General features: G+C 42.6%; 1 long non-coding RNA gene across 1 annotated transcript; it reads left to right on the plus strand.

The window, feature by feature from the left end:
* The first annotated feature begins 239 nt into the window (after positions 1–239).
* Positions 240–4,756, plus strand: LOC125935679 (uncharacterized). The gene is made up of 3 exons (XR_007461760.1): positions 240–566; positions 3,823–3,974; positions 4,580–4,756. It is a non-coding gene; the product is annotated as an uncharacterized LOC125935679 (long non-coding RNA).
* Positions 4,757–5,576: the final 820 nt, after the last annotated feature.

Raw genomic sequence — 5,576 nt, forward strand, 5'->3', positions numbered from 1 at the left:
ACTTCTTTGTACTGAGCCAACAAAGTGATTGGTAAACATGAGATTTGTGTGTCTGGAATACAGACCCAAGTGATGTTTAGTCTTAGTTATATGGGAACAGCTTTCTTCTTACTTGCTCTAGCATTCCTCAGACTTTGCCAAGCGGGCCCTGCTCACGCTGCAGTTAACGTATTTTTAAGCCCGACCACTTATGGCCATCAATCTTAAAACACGGTATGCCAGCTTCATTTTTCTAATTGAAATTATGTGACATTTACTCTCCTTTCTTGTTCCTTTGACCTTGCATTCTCCAGTGTCTCCCTCCTATTGTGCTACTGGCTGAACAGAAAGCTGTTCTCCAATGACCCAGGCCTGTCATCTCGTCTTATCCCAACTTGACTGATGTTTGAGGATACAGCTTTAAGATAGTTCCTCATTTGGCCTACCTGGAGCTGGAAGGCTGAACTGGTAGATAAACTTCCGTGATCTATGAATAAGCTCTGTGATGAAGGGGACCTGTGTCATTTAATTCGTAAATCTTGCAGAGGCGTTTGGGCATTTCTAAGGAGGACTAAAGCTGCCACGATGTAAGTGCTGTGAATTAATTCTGTTACAAATGTTACAAAATGGTATACAAACAGATAAGTAAAGGGCTAGCCAATGGAGAGCTGTCACAGCCAGGCCAGCGTGCCTGGACTTGGGTCCTTTTCCACTGGGGAGCCCTTGACTTTCTTTTTTCAGGTTTTATTTTTAAGTAATCTCTACATCCAACATGCGGCTCAAACTTACAGTGCTGAGATCAAGAGTTGCATGCTCCACCAATTGAGCCAGCCAGGCACCCCGACTATTTCTGAATAGGAGGGAGACACCCCCTCCTCATGACCACTGTGCATTGAACACATTCTAAGTGTCCAGCCCATACATATCTCCTTTACATATGTGATTCTATTTTATGGCTGCAATAATTCTGCAAGAGGAGAATCCCCTTCTCAAATGGCACCTCCTCACCTGAAAGCACACCTTATTCCTGGCAGGAATCCCTAAAAACATAAAGGACATACAGAAAACCAACCATCCAACCTAACTCAGTGCACCGTGGGACATGGGCGGCTGGCGTGGTGTCCTTTCATTAATGGAAGCAGCCTTGAGGGAGGAGTTCATCGCTCCCTGTTTGGCAGGGCAGCTGAGGAAGGCATCATGCAAGGGTTAAAATAACAGGAAATGATGCAAAACACTCTCAAATCCCTTCCTTCCCCCTTACTTGCCTCTTGCTTGTTCAGAGTGGAGATATCTGAACCCCTGCATTTGCATTCCTTCCTCTTGGCTGACAGTCCCTCTCTCTGTCACTGATTTCTGTTTATTTCGTATCCCCTTTACCCAGTCTTCACATGCTCACTCCCTTCCTCTGCAATGGCCCTTTCCGTCATGGAATGGCTGCTTTGACTTGTTCCGCTGTCCCCCAGCCCATTCACTTTGTGCACATCTGCATCACTTTATCTGTTTGTCTTTCAGTGCACATTTAGTGGCCTTTGCGTGACATCCTCCCTTGTTTTTTGTTCTTTCTTTTTTTTTTTTTTTTTTTTTTTTTTTATATCCTCTTGTCTGTTTTGACTGATTTGCTCCCCAGTGAAATCGCACTTTCCGTGCTGCTTATCTAGCATTGTCCAACTTTCATTTCCGTCAAGGACAGCCACTGTGTACCTGAGCTGCATACTTGGATTTTGGTCTTTTATTTCTCCTTTGTGACTTCCTGTGTTCAAACTCCAGCTCCACTAAACACTGACACTGTGGCTCTGGCAGAGTTGCTTTACCTCTCTACCCCCGTGCGTCCTCCTCTGTTAGACAAGGATGTTATCCGTACTTCTTTGTAAGATTCCTATGAAGATTGAAATGAGCTATTTAATATATGGAAGGTGTTTAGAACATTGACTAGCGCCCAAGAGTCATCTGATAAGTGTCAGTTCATGCTTGTGTTGGTGGCCATCACATTGTTCTCACATTTTGATTCCCTGGAGTTCCTCAAGAACAGCAAGTGCAGAGGTGGCTCCATGGTGGAGGGACAGAGGGCAAGTTGGATGGTGGCCAGGTGGAGGCATAGTGTGTGTGTGCCATGTCAGCTTATTGTTCCCTGATGTACTTTTTGCAGACTGGGGAGGAAAGTTATCTGTCCTTCAAAGACGGTAAGACACCACTCTTGCTCACAGAATAAGCAATAAAATAAAAAATAAAGGAGCTTGGTTAGATACAGCCTTGGTAGAAAATTCTTTTAAAACATAATGAAGCTAAAGCAAGCAATGCCCAGTAGGATTGGCACTCCATCTGCTTTGTTCTCTTCTGACGCTCCGTCAAGACTCCTAAATGCAGTCTGGATTTTCAAAACATCTGTAATCAGCCAAGCACAGTTTTGAAGCTGTTTAGCAGTGACATTATAATCTGTATTTCTTGCTACTCAGCTGTGCCTGGCTACCGTGCATTAACCTCCAGAGAGGACACCAGCCACTGCACTCCGTTCAGATGGTGTCCAACTTCGGGGGGACTTGACAATGCGTATGGGCACTTTGTGTGTGTGTGTGTGTGTGTGCGCGCGCGCGCGCGCGCACGCACGCGCGCACACACGTGCGCACTTTATTTTTGTTTCTGGTTATAAAGGTAATAATGATTATTATTGAACCATTGGAAAATAAAAGGAAAAGGGTGTAGAAGCAGCAACAAACACGTATAATCCATTCAACTGGAAGTAACCGTTCTCAGTGTAAAAGATTTTATTGTGTATGTGTACACATTATGTGTATGTGTAAAAGATTTTATTTTTACACACACACACACACACACACACACACACACCCCTATTGCTCTATATCTGTATGTCCTTTTTTTTTTTCTTTTTTTAAATGAAAACCAAACTGGGATTGGGGCACCTGGGTGGCTCACTCGGTTAAGCTTCCAACTCTTGGTTTCAGCTCAGGTCATGATCTCATGCTTTCATGAGTTCAAGCCTTGCATCGGGCTCTGTGCTGGCAGAGCGGAGCCTGCCTGGGATTCTCTCTCTCTCCCTCTCTCCCTGCCTCTCCCCCACTTGTACTGTCTCTGTCTCTCTCTAAATAAATAAATAAACAAACTTAAAAAAACTAGGATTATGTTGTATATACATTTGGGATACTGGGATTTTTTGACAGCATCATATCCTATTTTTTCTATCCTTATGTATTTCTTACAAATACAGTATTTGACAGTTGCCCTAATATTTGTCGGATGAATGTTGTCAGTTCAGGCCCTCCAAGAAGCAGATGCCAAGGTAGGACTCACTGTATGGGAGTGTATCAAGAGCAGTCCCTGTGAAGGACAAAGGGAGAAGGAGCAGGAAAGGCTGGGTGTGAACGGAGAGTGGAAGGAAGGTTTGCGTAGGAAGAGCAGCATAGTTCTGAGAAGGTCTTGCCCGGGCTGGTGGGGAGTCGTACCTGGGCAAAGGTTGCCCATTGGGCCATTCTTATATTGGGCCAGCATGGCCTGGATCTAGCACACCCACCATGTTCACTCAGTGGCTGAGGGCAATGGGCAGGAAGCATGGCGTCCACATGAATGCTGATGTGGATCCAAAGGGATGACAGCTGGAGGCTTCTGGTCAACTATGCTACCCCCACAGGAGATTGTGTTGAAGAAGATCTGAATGGAACAGTTCACTGTCACCGCAGAGGTAGCAAAAATTCTTGAATTAACCCTTTATTGTTAGCTATTTTGACCGTTCTCATTTGTTGCCGTTATACATTATGAAACAATAAACGTTATTCGACATAAATCTTTGTGTTCTTCATGATAACTTCCTTGCAATTAATTAATATGCAGGCTTCTGGATGCACATGGTACATTGCAAATACAAGTTTTTCACCTCAGTAAAAAATGCAGAGACCAACAAAGTCAAAAGCTACAAACTTAATCCTAGAGGCAAAAATGAATGAGACTTTCATGGACATTTTAGAAGATGGAAAAATATTAAGGTAAATGTTAACAGATCAATCAAAGGGAAGAACATCGAAACCTAAGTTGCCTGCAAAGGAGGAGGCCGGTAAACTTGGAAGCCCTGCAAACTTTAGGGACTGGAGGTGTCCTGTGTCTTAGAGGAGTGTGGGGGCTGAGAGCAGGAGTGCTTGGAAGCCTGTATAAGAAGTGGGACCTCTGGATGACCGCCACCATCCCAGGTGACCACTATCATCCAGGAGATGGGAGCTTTAATCTCACAGCGGCTGGCGACGTTGGCCTGGGCGGAGGACACGAGCATGATATATAAACACAGAGATTACATGAAGGTCTACATATGGCCCCTGGCCCCTTCCTCCATTCCACTTCTTGGCTTCAGTTTTTCCATCTTACTGGGGTTAAGGTAATAATAGTACTTTACCATCCAGTGTTGTTTTAAGGATAAAATACATAAAACATGTTGAACAGTATCTGGCACCTAGTAAGCGCTGTGTACCTATCTGCTATCGTTGTTGCCTCCACTGAGCTTTCTCTTTTTGTCCCGTTTATCCGTTTTTCTATTCTCAGGTTTTATCATACTTTTTTAAGTCTCATAAACCTCTATAATTTGTCTCTTCTTCTTTAGGATGTTTCACTTGAAGTTAACTTAAACATGTGGATTAATTTGGAGAGCACTGACCTCTTTACAAGATACGGCCCTCCACTTTCAGAATGTGTATGTCTGCTCATTTATTTAAATATTCTGTGTCCTTCAGACATGTTTTTAGTTTTATTATAATTTCTTCATACTTCTCCCTAATTTTGTTCCTAGGCCCTTTGTAGTTGTTGCGAATGCAAGTGGAAATTTGGATGCCAAAATATTTTTAAACTAGTAAATACTGATATTTAAGAAGGCTTTACATAATTGTTTTGTAGTGGGCTAACTTAATATTATTAAATATTTTTAGTATTTCTAATAGCTTTTTGGTAGATCCTCTTGGTGTTTTATTTAACAGTGTATTCATTCACCAAATATATTTCAAGTTGGTACTAGGAAGTGGAAACACAGTGGTTAATGTGACTGACAACGGTTGCTTCCTTTATGAGCTTACAGTCTGATAGGGAAATATACAATGACAGGTAATGATGAGAACAGAACTTGTCACCTAAGGCTTCTGGGAATGCCGAGGCAGTGACTACAGTCTTACAGAAATGGAATCAGTAGTAAAAGTTCTACAGTCCTCCTAAACCACCTGTGTTATAGGTGAATTCTGCCAAATATTTGTGGAACATAATTCTAAGCTTGAACCAATTCTTTAAGAGCACAAAAAGGTAAATGTTCCTTAATTCACCTTATAAAATTAGTATAATCTTGGGATCCAAACTAAAGAAGTCAGATATGAATGAAAATCCAACAGTTTATGATGTATGTATACCTATATGTGTAGCTAGAGCTTTCATGACCTGATTTCATTTAACGTAAAAATGCAAAGATGGTTGAATACTAGAACAGCTATTAATGTTGTTCATTCATCATAATAGGGCACGCGGGTGGCTCAGTTTGTTGAGTGCCCAACTTAGGCTCAGATCGTGATCTCACGGTTCGTGAGTTCAAGCCCCGTGTCGGGCTCTGTGCTGACAGC

The sequence above is a fragment of the Panthera uncia genome (genome assembly GCF_023721935.1).
Source record: "Panthera uncia isolate 11264 chromosome A1 unlocalized genomic scaffold, Puncia_PCG_1.0 HiC_scaffold_17, whole genome shotgun sequence".
Lineage (NCBI taxonomy): Eukaryota > Metazoa > Chordata > Mammalia > Carnivora > Felidae > Panthera > Panthera uncia.